The 16567-nt window shown below is 46.3% G+C and overlaps 1 long non-coding RNA gene across 1 annotated transcript; it reads left to right on the forward strand.

The window, feature by feature from the left end:
* Nucleotides 1-4865: 4865 nt before the first annotated feature.
* On the forward strand, nt 4866-7706 carry LOC111723025. The gene is made up of 3 exons (XR_002771658.1): nt 4866-4891; nt 6005-6089; nt 7247-7706. It is a non-coding gene; the product is annotated as an uncharacterized LOC111723025 (long non-coding RNA).
* Nucleotides 7707-16567: the final 8861 nt, after the last annotated feature.

Raw genomic sequence — 16567 nt, forward strand, 5'->3', positions numbered from 1 at the left:
TCTAGCGAACATCTCATATGATTATCACCCCTGATTCATATACAGGGAAACTGAGGTACACAGTAATTTTTATGGGTGTAGAGCTAATAATATCTGCACTACTTTTTAAAGCCATAAAGTTTGATCCCGGAGACGAGGTTTGGTGCCTTCTTATGTTAAAAAGCTGACTACAAAGGGGGGGCACCTGTGGCTCAAAGGAGTAGGGCGCCAGCCCCATATACCGGAGGTGGTGGGTTCAAACCCAGCCCCTTTCAAAAACTGCAAAAAGAAAAAAAAAAAAGAAAGAAAGAAAAGCTGACTACCAATTAACTAACTAAAAAGAAAAATCCTGACTACTTCAGTCATTCCTGTAAAACTAATAAGATTAAACATAAATGTAATATAATGGTTCAAAGTTATTTTATATATTCCATAACTGATTATAAATTTAATTTTCTTATAAAAGTCAATCTTAATATAGTAAATTTTTCCCTAATATAGTAAATTCATCGAAACACTATAAGTGCTTAAAAATATCAAATGCACAACAAATTATTTCCCAAATCAGTATATTTTAAAACCACTAACACTATGAATTTGATTTACCCTGTCATCTGTATATTTAATTCTAAATTCTAAATCTTCCCAGGTTGAAGACATCTCACAGCTCAGGAAGTCATCGTGTCCTCCCGAGCAGTCAGGGAGTGTGTCAAGGAGGGGGAGTGATGGGCTGGATGCTATTGAACTGAAAATTAACCATCCAGTCTGGCCAAGTGGAGGTCATGTTGACCTTGACAAGAGTAGGTTTTGATGGTTTGATGAAATGCAAGTATGAATAAAAATTCAGGAAAAGAGCTGGGTGTGGTGGCTCCTGCCTATAATCCTAGCACTCTGGGAGGTGGAGCCAGGTGAACTGCTTGAGCTCAAGAGTAGGAGACCAGCCTGAGCAAGAGTGAGCCCGTTTCTACTAAATAGGAGAAACTAGCCAGGCTTTATAGTGGGCACCAGTATTCCCAGCTAGTAGGGAAGCAAGAGGATCTCTTGAGCCCAAGAGTTTGAGGTTGCTGTGAGCTATGATGATGCCACGGCACCAGTACCTGGGGTGACAGAGTGAGACTCTGTCTCAAAAAAAAAATTTTTTTTTCATTACAGGATGAGGAGGCAACTCCCTAACAGGAGCTGGGAAATGTGGGGCCAGGAAGACTTTTATTAGAGTACGTGATAAATGACTTGATAGACATTGATCCAGTTGAGAGGATGGGAGAGGATGAATTCAGGAGAGAGAGAAGGCAAGTGAAGTTCCAGAGCAGGCTGAGGGGCTGGGATCTACTCCCCAAGGGCAAGGGGCGGAGTGGGCCTTGGGTGAGCGCAGCAGGGGTGAGACCACAGTGACCACAGGGAAAGCAGGGCAGGATCCCCCTGGGTAGATGAGCTGGACGAGGTGGACGTGGGTGGAAGCATCTTCTGGTTTCTTGGGGAACTAGGAGGTGAGGTTATCAGTGCAGCTTATTGGAGCTTTGAGGAGAGCAAAGGCGTGCGGCGACCCTTCAGTGGAAAGAGTGGAGAGCAGTAGGGTCAGGGAAACATCACAGGATTACCCAGTAGCCCGAGGGCCATCGCGAGTAGAAGAGGGTTTGAAGCCTCAGACTGGATGAGAACACCGGGGAGTGAGTGCAGACAGAGGGAAGGACAGGGCTGAGTATCTGCCTGGCAGCTGAGACTATCAGATCTCTGTGAGACATTATTTCACTGCTAACCACAGAGATCAGAGAGAACACCCCCCCCCCACTTTCTCCAAAAGTGAGTTAATAATTAACTAAATTCTTATCAGGAGGATCAAGTACAATGTTTTACCTTTTAGACTAAGAAAATGCTTCATTGATAGATTTTTCCCAGCCCACGTTGATGTCCGGTGGCTGTTCTCTTGCAAGAGTATTAACGACGTTTCCGGAAAATCAAAGCCTTGAGAGCGAGCCTTCCACTGCTGAGGTCTGTTAGGGCTGCGGAGCCAAGCACAGAGGTGGTCACTCTTGCCCACAGACTTCCAGAAACAGTGAACACACCAGGTTTCACTAGAAACTGGACAAGTTGTGGCTTTTGGTGGGAAGTTTTTGGTTGACTAAACATTGGTGGGACAGTATACTAAAATGTTAACATCTCTACAGGAGAGGGAGTTAAAAAGAGGGACTGTTTGCTTGTAAAAGTTCTGGTTTTCTCTCTGATACCAAATGCTTCTCAGAGCAGTGGTTCCCAATTAGTTCACTCTTTGGGGTCAATCCTCCTGCCCCATTCCTTCCCTAGCCACACAGGCACTGACTCAGTTTATCTTCTTTCGTGGTCAGAGGTCTCAGGCTTCTCAATCTCTGGCCCAGTGACCCTGGGCTGCCTACCTCCTTGTAGTGGGCTGTCTCATCCTGTGCGCTGTGGAGTTCAGTAGCAATCCTGGCCTCTACCCTTTAGGTGCCAGGACCATCGCTCCTCCCATCCAGGTTTGACAATCAAAATGTCTCTTGACATTGCCAGTGTCCCTGGAGGAGCAAATTTGACCCTGGTGAAGAATCAGTGTTCTGCTAAGATTGGAAAGACAGGTACCCAAATTCCAGCTTCAGATGGAATCTCCCATGGTAACCTGACTATAAATTAAGTCTCTGGTAGAGCAGGGCAGGATCTGGCAGTCTCAGAGGTGAGAAATTAGACACTTTGCCTTCTGCACAGAATGTGCAATTCGCTGGCTAATCTCACTCGAAAAAAGAAAAAAAGAACTTGTCACATTTCTAACCTTCTCATCAATTGCTGTGAAGAGTCCCAGGAGCTGGTAATTAGTTGCCAGCGACACAAAAGATACAATGCATAGAACTTTAGAATTGGGAAAATGCAGGGGAGAGAAGGAAAGAAGGAAGAAAAGAAAGAGGGAAGGAGGGAGGGAAAGAAAAGACATAGAACCCAAACACAAAATTAGAATTCAATTATACCAAGTCTTAATCCAGGACAGCCAAGTAATGTCTGTGTTCACTCTGAGTTCTCCATTGCCTACAGGATAAAAAGTTCAAACATGTCAGTCTGGCCACCCGCCCCTAAACAGTCCAGCCTCACAGACGTGTTCCTGCTGCTAATCCTTACGTGGATGCCTCGCTCTGTTCCAGCTGGTCCACTTACATGTCCACAAAGACACCTCACTCCTCGATACTCCTGCACCTGCTCATCCAGCCTCTCACATGCATAAGGCCCTCATCAAGGCCCTCATCAATCCCCACCTCATGCCTTTGCCCACTCATTCCAGCACACCCAGGAGCTGCAGCAGAGAACAGCTCGCAGCTCGGACCAGGCTCCATTCGGGGCAGGCTTTGCCTTGGATGTTGAAGAGGATTTCCTAGCGCCAGAGCTGAGTTCTATGCTACCCCTGCTACCCCCGTGAAGCAGAAGAGGACCCACTGGGGCCAGCCAGTGCTTATCCTTGTGACATTGACCTTTGGTTCCATGAGCAGAATTGCAAAGATTAGAGGGGGGTGTGGAGAGGGGTGTCTGTGATTCAGCTGGGGGTAGGGAATGAGGATAGGCCTGGGGTACGGGGAACAGAGCTGCCCTCAAGGGGCAGAGCTTGAGGTAGGTCATCCTACCATGACCTTCATGGTTGGAGAGGAAGCAGATTTTTGCAGCTTCAGCTCAGGGCTTCCTGAAGGCAGGGCTCCTTCTGCTGTTCCTTTGCCTTCCTCCGGCACATGCTTGGCCAGGATGCTCACACACCCACACGGGGAGGCTCCCCACTTGTAGCACCTGAGACTCTGCCAGTGACTCCATCCCCAGATTAGAGACTCCAAAAATGAGGCCTTGATTCATACTCTGAGCCTTTGACTTCACAGTAACTCCATTCCCCAGATTTAAAATCAAGCTCTCCAAAGAGCTAGGCCAAGATCATGTGAATGTCTCCAGTTTCTGGCTTCAATAGCAGAATTCATTTTGAATCTCAAATTACTATTTTGGATACAGAATCAGCTCTCTGTTGCTTCCTTTTCCTCTCTGTTCATTTCCAGTTTCCTCTTCTCTCTGCCTCCTTAGAGTCTGCTCAGTTATCAAAGAACTGCATAGCCACTTTAGGGATGTGGTTGGGTGAAGCAGCAGAATGCGCCCCAAGCCAGGATGCTCTGATCTAGGCTAGTCCCAAACTGAGCACCATAAGCCATAAGGGCAATTGTGTTTCTCTTAGGAAGAAGCTTTGCCTATTGGGGTGTCTGTCCCTTGGCCAATCTCGTCCCATTCTCTCACTCTGGAACAGAGTAAGAAACATTCTCCCTAACACTGTGGAGGTAGAAATAATTGGGAACCGGTGTCTCTAGTAAAACAACTGTTCTCTTAGGAACCCAGTTCCTGGCTACACTCACCCTCTCTGCTTTCCCTCTCAGGCTGTCTCCTCCCCAGCCTTCCCCAGACCCAACCAGAGTGGTTTTAGAAAGCAGAATAGCGAGTGGCTGAGAAAGGAGGCTTTGGATTTAGACAATCCTGCCTTGAGCTCCCGACACCGTCCCTAGTTACTCAGTTTCCCCATCTGTAAAATGGAGACAGTAACAGCTCTCCTGGCTCACCTGGAGGGTCACCTGATGTGTAAGGAGAACTTTTTATTTCTCAAAATGCCTCTTAGGAAGGTAGAGCTGTGTTTGTGGAGAAAATATTTTGCTGAGTTCAAGTAGAAACTGAGATCCTTATGGCCGGAGGTGGGCGGGTCGCTCCCAGCAAGACAAAGGGAGGATTTTGTTTGCAGCTCCAGGGAGGAAGTGGGGGGGCCTGGAGAGGGCGGAAACCCGTGCTCCAGAAGTGACCCCTGCCCGCGGCAACCCCCTCCCACCACCCAACTCTCGAGTCAGGTTTACTGATTCGTGGGACATATCCAGTAAGTAATGAGGAAAGCAGAGCCAGGGTGAGTTCTGTCTCCTGGGGGTGGGGGAGCTAATCTGTGATAGCATTTCAGGGTGAGAGAGGCTGGAGGCGGAAGGACAGCCCAGGATGAAAGGCACAGGGACCTACCTGAGAAGGGTGCCGGGCCACCAGATGCCCTACCTGGCAACCTGCTAGAGCAGGCAAGAAATTATAGCTTAGGATTATTATCCCATTTCATGCTTTCCTGGGGCTTTCTCGTTGAGTCTCAGTTGAGATGTTGCTGTCTCCAGGAAGCCTTCTCCGATTTTCCAAACATGGGTTAGAACCATCAATTCTGAGTGCCTCCCACGCATTCTTACTATAAGGGTTGTCACCTGAGTTATAATGACTTATTTGGGTGTCTGGTCTCCTACAAGAGTCTATGTTCTGGGAGGGGGGAGTCAAAGCTAAATATTTTATACCACTGTGTCCCTCAACCTGGCACAGTACTTTGCACATCATAGGTTTTTAATAAAATATGTGTTCAGCAGGGCGGCGCCTGTGGCTCAGAGAGTAGGGCGCCAGCCCCATATAATGGGGATGGCAGGTTCAAACCCGGCCCAGCCTAACTGCAACAAAAAAATAGCTGGGCATTATGGCAGGTGCCTGTAGTCCCAGCTACTTGGGACAAGAGACTTTAGACAAGAGACTCGTCTAAACTCAGGCGTTGGAGGTTGCTATGAGCTGTGACATTATGGCACTCTATCAGGGGCAATAAAGTGAGACTCTGTCTCTCTCAAAAAAAAATATGTGTGTTCAGCAAATGATGGTGTAATAGAAAAAGCATGGCCTTGGTGTTCTTTAAAACCCGGGTTCAACTTCTAGCTCTGCTCTGTAAAAGCTGTGCAACTCTGGGCATGTTGCTTAACCTCTCTGAGCCTCTCTTGTCATGTCTTGAACAGGTGTAAAGTGCAGGGTCAGTGTGGGAACCCAGTGGGAGGAAGCACAGAAAGTGGTGCCTGGCCACAGTGCTCAGCAGACGCTGGGTCCTTAAATCCACCTGTTATACTTAACACATCTCAAGTCAAAGTCCTTGGCACCCTATAGACCTCCTACTTGTCTCCTTATGTCACACGGTGTCTCTCAGATTTATTAAGGTCTTCCTTTGTACCAGGTACCATCCTAAAGCAGGAGTCAGCAGACCACAGCCTGTGAACCACATCTAGCCCAGCGCCTGCTGTGTGTGTGCTACCCATGAGGTAAGAGAGGTTTTTACATTTTTAAATGGCTGGGGATAAAAATAAAAAGACTACTTCGTGACACACAAAAGTTACTTGAAATTCTAATTTCAGTGTCCGCAAGGAAAGGTGTGCCAGTGTGCAGCACACGCATGCCTTGTCACATGGTCTGTGGCTGCAGGTCTTGGCCTCTTTGAGGCTGCTGTAACAGAACACCAGAGACTGGGTACCATATGAACAACAGAAATTAGGTCTCACAGTTCTGGACGCTGAGAAGTCCGAGATCGAGGCCCCAGCACATTCAGTGTCTGGTGAAGGCTTTCTGGTTCCTGGATGGCACCTTCTCACCATGTCCTCACGTGGTCAGAGAGGCTTGATAGCATTTTCGGGACTCTTTTATAATGGCGCTGACCATGAGTGCGCCACACTCACAACCTAATCATATCCCCAATGCCCCACCCCCCCATACTATCGCCTTAGCAGGGTCAGGATTTCAGTGTGTGAATTTGAGGGGAATATAAACATTCAGACCATAGCACTACTTTTGACTTATAGTGACACAGACCATATGGTCTCCAGAGCCAAAAAATATTTGCCAGCTGGCCCTTTACTAAAAAGTTTATGAACCCCCGTTCTACGCATTGCCTACAGCCAATGATTATCAAGTCCCCGTAGTGCCCTATGATGGTTATGATGTCATTGCCATTACTACCCTCATTCTGCAGTCAAGGAGCCCCAGTGGGAAGAGGTTAGAGTGCCATAGACAAGGCCACACAGCTGGTAGACAGTGGAGTAGGAGGTGAGCTGACAGGGGACAGGGACCAGCCATAGATAGCCTCATATGTTGTGCTAGAGAGTCTGGCCCTGAAGGGTCTTGATCAGGGGAGCGACTAATAAAGTGAGGCCCCAAGGTGACCACTAGGGTCACTGACTTGCAGGAGAGAGGGAGGCAACACAGAGGAGGGAGACCTAGAATCTGAATTTTGGAGCAAAGCATCTTGGTTTTGATGGCTGCTAGCGTCTTATCTGTGTGACCTGGGGCAAAGGACAACAGCCTTACAGAAACTTTTGTATTATTAGTCTGCCTTTGAGGCACAGGGAGGCACTCAGGAAGAATTCGCTGTGGTTATGCTCCTTATTCATCCCAGCAGAAATGTGCTGCTCCCTCTCTGTTCCAGGCGCTATTCCAGGCAACCAGGATACAAAGAAGAAGAAAGACAAATGAACCAGACCTGCACCTGCCCATAAAGAGCACTTGGCCCACAGAGGGGGACAGAAGAGTACATCAGTCCCCGGGGACAAGTGTGACCAGACCCGTGCTGGGCTATGACAGGGAGCAGACATGCTCCCATTCTCCTTTCCACAGCTCGGGTCTTGCTCCTTCCTGAATGCACCAGGCATCCTGCTGGGTCTGCCCCAAGCCCTGGAGCTGGCCTGAATGGAGAATAATATCGACACGGGCATTTCTCCAACGCACTGGCACGAGGCTGTGTCTGGAAAACTACACAGCACAAATCAGCCAGGGTGCAAGCCCCTGTGAGAACCTGGGCAGGGGAATAGCTTGGCACTTCCACATGCTAAACAGCAAAACAACAAATTCACAGCAAGGGAGATTGATGCCAAAATAAACCTGTCAGATTCCAGCCTAGAAACTTGGATTTGTCTTACTAATGTGCCCTTGACGTACAGCAAGAATCCAGAGCGATTAAGTATTTTATCATGAGGCTGCATTACAGTGGCTCACAGCTGCAATCCCAGAACTTTGGGAGGCCAAAGTAGGAGGCTTCTTTGAGCCTAGATGTTTGAGACTAGCCTGGGCAATATGGTGAGATCCCAGCTGAACATAAGAAGTTTTAAAAATAGAAAAAGAATTTTTTTTATGGTATGTGCCAGCATCTACTACTTCCTTAGGTATTTTTCTTATTCCACTTATTAGTTTTTGATTTGTCATTTATAGTGTGTATTTCTGTAAGCATATGTAGTTCTGTGTAGAAGAAAGACCAGAGGGACACTCAGTGGGATTCAACTGGGGTGGTGGTGGGGTTTTTGGGGAGTGGAAGGGAAACACAGACGCTATTTGTTAGTATCACCTCAATTTTTCCCCCCAAATCCTCATGCCTATCCTTCCTCCTTGAGTAAAGTATCTTAAACATGTGAATATTTCAAAAGTTCTCTAAATTGGGAGGTGCCTGTGGCCCAAGGAGTAGGGCACCGGCCTCCTATGCCGGAGGTGGCGGGTTCAAACCCAGCCCCCGCCAAAAACTGCAAAAAAAAAAAAAAAAAAGCTCCCTAAATAATTCTAATACATGCTCCCTTCTCCCACCTCCCATGTGTGATTTATAATCATTTATATAAACCAGATGTTAACAGTCATCTGGTATTAGGATTATAATTATTTTTAAATTTTTCTTATTTTCTAATGCTTTTCTGATGTGATTAAAGTTCCACCAAGAACACGTAAACCAGTGTCCTAGTTAAGAGTGTTGGCTCTGGAACCAAACCACCTGAGTTTAAACCTAATAGTGGCGGGTCACTGGGCCTCAGTGATGTCACCTGTAAAAGGAGAAAAGTCCTAGTAGTAGCTATCTTCTTGGGGTGCTGTGAGGAGTAAATGACTTAATATGTATAAGTGCTTCAAACGGTGCCTGGTGCCCACGGTGTTCAATACCAGCTACTCATCCTTAACACGTTGTTTTAATAGTAAGACATTTTGAGTATTATTAAAGGATAAGGAAAAAATTAGCAATACTTGTTCGAATTGTAAGAAATCTTGAACATTAAAAAATGACAACAATGGATAAAAAATCCATGATCTTGGCACCTTTTTGAATCTTTTGTTTTTTTCTATTTTTGAGCTAGAGTCTCACTCCTTTACTCTAAGTAGAGTGTCACGGTGTAATAACTCACAGCAACCTCAAACTCTTGGGCTCAAGAGATTCTTTGGCCTCAGCCTTCTGAGTAGCTGGGACTCCAGGCACCCACCACAACGCCTGGCTAGTTTTTCTATTTCTAATAGAGATGGGGTCTCACTCTTGCTCAGGCTGGTCTTGAACGCCTGAACTCATACGATCCCCCCGCCTCCCAGAGTGCACCAACAATAGGCCTGAGCCACTGTGCCCGGCCTATGTTTTGGAATCTTATGTGAGCCAAGAGCCCAAGCCCCCCTCTCCCTGTTTATAAACTGGGAAAGCAACAGGCTCTATCTGATTCTGTTGGGAGGATCAGGTAGGAGGGGGAATAAAGAGAGATAGGAGAGGCTCTGAAAACGTGAAGTGAAATTAAAAAGTGAAGAACACTTATTATTGTTAGGAAGAGGATTAGGCAGCAGTAAAGCAAACAAAAAGCCTCACCGGCTACTGGCCTCAGAGACTGGTGGCAACAGGAAGGGGATAGCTGGGCTTCCCCTTCCGTCTCTCTGGTTCCAGCCCAGAAACTCCACCCAGGCTGGAGAGGGCAGATTGAGCCCTACTGAAAGGCGTCCCAACCATTTCTTTTCCTGCCGGACATTCAGCAGTACTCTGCTTTGTGTATGCTTTCCTCTTCCTTTCTTTCATTTTTGCACTTGGTATTTCTGTAACTTTGTGTCTTAGGAAGTTGCAAGCGACCTGCTAGCTAATATTCATTGAACACTTAGCAGGTGCCTCTTATGGACTGCAGGTGGATGAGTCCCTGCCCCAAATCCTTATGTAGAAATCCTAACCCCCAGTGTGATGGTGTTGGCAGGTAGGGCCCTGGGAGGCAATGAGGTCGTGAGAATGGAGTCCCTCGTGAATGGGATTGGTTCTCCTAGAAAAAGGACCCCGGAGAGATCCATCCACTCTCTGCCGTGGGAGGGTACAAGGAGAACACAGCCATGGGCAAACCAGGAAGCAGCCCCCATCAGACCCTGGACCCGACAGTGTCTTGACCTTGGACTTCTCAGCTTCCAGAACTGTGAGGAATCAATTTGCTGTTTAAGCCGCCCAGACTTCAGTACTTTGTTATAACAGTCTGAGATGGGAGTCCAAACAGACTGAGATGGTGGCAGACATTTTCTAAGACTACACGTGGTAATTCACATATCCTCCAAGCAACTTGAGGGAAGAAGTTCCTTCTTCTTGTCTCCATTTTATATGAGGCAACTGAGGCTTAAAGAAATTTACACCCTGGAGGTGGTGGATCTTAGACTCAGACCCCAAACTGCTGATGGTCTTGGTCACTAAGTCAATTTAGGAGAATAGGCTAGCTAGGACAATTGGGATTTCTGTGTAGCAACCCTACACTCTCAAGGGGTGGCCCTGTGCACTGAGGCTGGCACTCAGGGCCCAGATCTGCCTGCTGCCCTCACCCCCAGGGCACTTCCCACTCCTTTGGGTTTACCAGCTGGGGAGGAGCCAGGAGGGACGTCCAGGCAGTCTGATTCCACTGCCTCTCCTCACCACAAACCTAAACCATCCCCTAAGGAGGACGAATTGGTAGAGGACTTTTAGAAACAAAAGCAGGATGCTGGGATGCAGGATGACCATCCGATGGTCCGGCGATTGGTAAGGATGACTACAGACACTTCAGTGTCAGTGAAGCAATTGCCTAGAGAAGAACGGCTGGCCTTCATTGCTGGGCGAGCAGCCGAACTTGCCTGATGCCAGGGGCTGTCCGCCGCTCTGACAGGTCTGGGATCCATTCCTCCCAGATTTGGAGCAGCATATGCTCCAAAGGTGGCCTTTCCTCTCACAGAGCATGATGTAAACCTCCAATTCTCATCCTCAAATGGTTTGCAGATTTGGTGGGGTGGCTGTTTCCTGTGTTCTAAGGCTGCAGGTGGGGAGAGAACACTTTGACTGACAACCGTGGACAGCATGTACGGGAAAGCTGCTTAGATGGGTCAGGACGCGCTTGGTGGCAGGTAACAGAAAACACAGGCCAGACCAGTGTAAACCGTAATGCAGAGTGTGCTGGCTCATGTCACTGAAAAGTCTCTGAATAGATTTCAGGTGAGGAAGGACACAATAAAAATGTCACAAAAGATGCAGCTTTCTTCTTATCTCTTTTCTCTGCTTTCTGTGCTGTCAAGTTCATCTTAAGGCCGGTTTCCTTCAGTGAGACAAGAATTCCATTAGAAGCCTCGAGCAGCACGCTTCCTTGTCCATCTCTAGCAGAAGAGGGAGTCTCCCTGCCAAACCTCTCCAAAATCACAGCAGATGTTGGCAGCATGCAACCACAATGGCTTTAAATCAATCGAGACTTACCCTCAAATCTGGAAATCAAGCACTTTATCCACCCCAGTACCCTGTTCTTTTGATTTCTAAAATGAAATTTTCTGGAGTCATTACAAATACCAAATATGGGCCCATGCATGGTGGTTCATGCCTGTAATCCTAGCACTCTCGGAGGTGGAGGCAGGAAGATCACTTGAGCTCAGGAGTCTGAGGCCAGCCTAAGCAAGAGTGAGACCCTGTTTCTACTAAGAATAAAAAAACTAGCTGGGCATTACGGCACGCACCTGTACTAGTCCCAGCTACTTGGGAGGCTGAGGCAGGAGGATCACTTAAGCCTAAGAGTTTAAAGCTACTGTAATGATGCCACGGCACTCTACTCAGGGCAACTGAGACTCTGTCTCAAAAAGAAAAAACAGTGGCTGGCTGTGGTTACACAGGGTCTTTCTGATAACGTCACTTTAAACAAGGAGATGAACCGAGCAGATCTTGAGAAGAAGGGGGTTCCAGGCCAAGGGGACAGCACATACAAAGCCCACAAGACAGGAAGGGACATGCTAGATGTCTTGGGGACACAGCAAGAAGATAATCCAGCTAAAGCAGAGAGCAGTGGGAGATGAGATTAGAGAGATAAGACGAGAGAGTGTGCAGGGTGTTGCCGGACACTGTACCTGGGACTACAGGCCCCACAACACCCAGCTAGTTTTTCTATTTTTAGTAGAGACAGAGTCTTGCTCTTGCTCAGGCTGGTCTTGAACTCCTGAGTTCAAGCAATCCACCGCCTAGGTCTCCCAGAGTACAGGGATTATAGGTATGAGCCACCGTACCCAGCCACCAGCCAGTCTTTAAGCCCCTTACTTGGACTTACTTTTCATAGCATTTACCATTACCTAAAATAGGTAAGTACTTGTTTATATGTCACTGTTCTCTCCTCCTGAATAAAAGTCCATGACAGCAAGGTTATTCACCACTGCAGCCCCAATACTTAGAATAGCAAAGGCAGACAATAGTTACTGAGAATAAATAGTTACTGAGACTCCTGAGCTTTAGTAAAATAACACACAGAAGAGGAATTGGCTAACAACAGATGACAAAACATTCCGCCTTTCCAATAAGCAAAGAAAGATAAGTACAAATTAAAATAAGGCCAAAACAACACTTTTGCCTATTAAGTTGTAAGAACACTCAAATAATACAATCTTTTGCTATTGATAAAGCAATGAAATTGGCATTTTCATATAATATTGGTGACAGGTCTCATTGATTGATTTCATGAATATTTACTAGGTACCTGCTGTATACCAACCGTAGAGCCATTTGCTAATACATACTCGAGTCTTTGTATTGGTCAGGATAGACTAGGTTAGCAGGGGCAAAAAAAAATAACCCTAGCACTGTGGAAGTTTATCATAAGAAGGATTCACTTCTTGCTCACTCAACATACCCATCTCAGGCTGCTGGAGGGGGAGGTTTTGTGTCACTCAAGGACTCTGCAGTCTGGAGTGTCATTGGTTGCCCTGGCAGGAGACCATGCGCAGGCTTTCCACAGCCACATCCAAGAAACTCACACATCACTTCCCTTCACACTTTATTGTCCAGAGCTCCTCATAGGGCCCTGCCCAATGACAAGGACGCTGAGAAGTGAAGTTTTCTACAGGCTCATAAGGAACGGAGAAACAGATGTGGGTAACTATTAATGATGTCCGCTACTGTCCTTGACCAAGAAAACTCAGCACCCCACTGGAACATTAAAAGTATATAAAAAGCCACATTAAGGAAAATATTCTATAATCTAATTATAGCCTTAGAATATGGGGAGGGGGATAGGAGAGGGCAGAGGAGGGGGGTGGATGGGTGGAAGGAGGGTGATTGGTGGGGTCACCTCTATGGTTTATCCTACAAGGGTACAAGTGAATCTTTCTAAAAGCAGAGTATGAATGTCTTAACTCAATAACTAAGGCAATGACATGAAGGCTACGTTAACCAGTTTGATGAGAGTATTTCAAGATGTATATGAAAACACCACACTGTACCCTGTGATTGCATTAATTAACAGCTATGATTTAATAAAAAAAAAACTTAAAAAAAATAAAGGGAAATATTCACTGATGTTTTATTTATTATTTTGATAAATTGAAAGAATCATACTGAGTAATAAAGAAATGGGCAATGTAACAGCATCTTTGGTATTTTCCCCAAATTGATCTAATAGCAATGATAAATCATTGTGCCATCATAAAGATGACAGTTCATGAAAAATCTATGTATGGAAAAATAGTTATAAAATCATATGTAAAAACAAGGAAACAAATGTATTGGATATTAGAATCACAACACCCTAAAAACATACCTAATAAAAAAAATTTTATGAATTCTATGGAAATATATTAACCTGTTTTTTTGTTTGTTTGTTTGTTTTTTGCAGTTTCTGGCTGGGGCTGGATTTGAACCCACCACCTCCGGTGTGTGGGGCTGGTGCCCTACTCCTTTGAGCCACAGGCACTGCCCTGCATTAACATGGTTTGCAGATTCAAAGACAAAACATATTGTCTTCATCCTGGGTGTGCTGTGGTCTTATATCTAAAATGGGCTAAAAGAAACTCTTGCCTCTACAATCAGAACAGTTATTCTAATAATTTTATGGTTGCATGTAAGGATGGACATTTTGATTTAAATGATCCAGAAAATTAGAGACAGAGAGTCATTGTTCATTCAATAGATAGTTACCAAACACATCTTCAGTGAGTCACATAGATGATCAAGACACCTTATCATGCTTGCTGACCCTGGACGGCTGGTGTCACCCAGGCCTGGTTCTTATAGGTCTCAGTTTCATCTCAATATTCCATATCGGACCTGTCAAAGTTCCTGGTGCCTAAAATAGTGCCCAGCACATAGTTGGTGCCCACCACCTTTGATGTTTTCCCTAAACTGACTCTCCCTACATGCTTCCTATCTCAGTTGCTGGAAACTATGGTGTATCCCCAAAATAGCCACACACAGGGAAAAAATGGCATAACAACAGATCTCTTGGAACATCTTCGCCATGAGTGGGAGAGACTTTGTATGTGTGTGGGGGGAGGGGGTTGGCCAACACATTGAGAATATTTTATAAAATTTTGTAGTGAAGATATTATAAATAAAAGTATATTTATTTTCCATACCACCCCCCAAGTATGAAGACACCCTACATTCTTCATCACTCAGGTCAAAAATGTAAAATAGGCTCTGTGCCCACCATTGCTCAGTGGTTGGGGGGTTGGCCACATACACCGGGGCAGATGGGTTCAAAACTGGCCCGGGCCTGCTAAAACAACAATGACAACTACAACAAAAAAATAGATGGGCGTTGTGGCAGGCGCCTGTAGTCCCAGCTACTTGGGAGGCTAAGGCAAGAGAATTGCTTAAGCCGAAGAGTTTGAGGTTGCTGTGAGCTGTGACGCCATGGCACTCTACCGAGGGCGACATAATGATACTCTGTCTCAAAAAAGAAAAAGTGAAATAAGTCTCAACTCCTCTCTTTTTCTCACACCCTAAGATGTATCTTTGAAATATGAGGTAGAGTTCCCACCTCAGAATAAATTCCAGAATTGGACCACTTCTCCCCCCCTCCATTGCTACTGCCCTGCTCCAAGCCACCATCATTCTTTGTGCAGTGATATCCCAACTGTCTCCTGGCTTCTCCCCTGTCCCCTGCAGTCTGTTCTCCATACCACAGCCATCGTGGGCTGTTTAAATCCTAAATCTGATCCTGTCAGTCCTATCACTCCTCTGCTCAGCTCTGTTCAAGCCGCTGAGCTCAAGGAGTGGAATGGGTAGTCTTCACAATGACCTTTAATGAATGGCCTTTCTCTACAGCCCTCAGCCCTGGTAGACCTGAGGCCCCCTGTCGGTAGCAAAACAGTATAGCATCTCCTTTACAGATGTGGAATTTACAGATAATATTACGATTAAGAGTCATATATAAATAATAACCTACTAAAATATAACACACAAATCAAATGAAAGTAGTAAATAAAAAACCACATATTTTCTTTTTCTTTTCTTAACCTGACATTGTGAACACACAAAATATGCATTTTTAATGTGTAAACATTCAGGCACAACTACACCAGAAAACAACATTTCCAAGAATTCCAGAAACACTCTAATTCCATCACCTGGTATTAGCATTTTCAACATAGGAATTTCGAGAAACACACTCAGTTCATTGCAACCTCCAGGCCTATTATTTCAGACAGTCTCACGGTAGCTGCTGTCCAAGAGAGAGAGAGGAAAACAGAAGTGAAGAAGCAAATAAATAAGTGAAACTTAAAAATTATGTCTAGGAAAGAAATTTGGGTGTGATCCTTTGCTCATGGAACTGATGGGAAACAAAGATTAGAAGTTTTCCAAGTTTGGGGGGAATTATATTGCCAAAGGGGGGGGGGGAATGGGCCTACATTTAAAGGCCTTTGACCATTGGAACCTTGAACCAACCTGTGAGTCCCCTACCTTGCACAGTCAGGAGGGAGGGGGCTTCAAAAGCTGTGCAGCCCTCCCAGAGCAGAGGCTCCCCAACACCCACCTCCCAGGAAACAGAGGGGAGCTGCAAGGAGCCCCTTCCAGAGCCAGATCAGGGTGCCATAAGAAAAGTGCAGCCAGGAAATTCACCCAACTCCCCACAGGGAGACCGATGATGCCTTCTCATGGGAATCTCACATTGCCACAGACCAGTGCTGTGGTGTGTCCCCCACTCCTCCCTCTCCAAATGGATGTGAATATCACTGCAATCCACTCTTTTTTTTTTTTTTTTTTTGAGAGAGAGCCCCAAGCATCACACTCACAGCAATCTCTAACTCCTGGGCTCAAGTGAGTCTCCTGCCTCAGCCTCCCAAGTAGCTGGGACCACAGGCGCCCACCACCACGCCCGGCCATTTTTTGGTCGCAGCCGTCATTGTTTGGCAGGCCTGGGCTGGATTCGAACCCACCACCTTAGGTGTATGTGGCTGGCGCCTTAGCCACCTGAGCCACAGGCGCCAAGCCACTGCAACCCACTCTTGCCCATCACTTTATATGAATACAAATGGGCAGGCAGCTTGTTTTTTCTGATCAGCAGTCAAAGGACAATGAGGAAAACACCCCATCCTGATGGAAAAGGCCACACATCCCCAGAAATCCTGGAGTTTTCACTGAATGCAGTAACTAGAGGGACTTCGAGTTGTCTCCTTGGTCTGCCTGGGCAGAGGGTTAGGGGAGTGAGGTTACTGGTAGCCGGGGGCTGGAGAGTGGACTAGGGCAGCACCCGGGACGTGTTCACTGAAGCCA

The sequence above is a fragment of the Otolemur garnettii genome, unplaced genomic scaffold (genome assembly GCF_000181295.1).
Source record: "Otolemur garnettii isolate 467f Iridium unplaced genomic scaffold, OtoGar3 scaffold00007, whole genome shotgun sequence".
In the NCBI taxonomy this organism is placed as follows: Eukaryota; Metazoa; Chordata; class Mammalia; order Primates; family Galagidae; genus Otolemur; species Otolemur garnettii.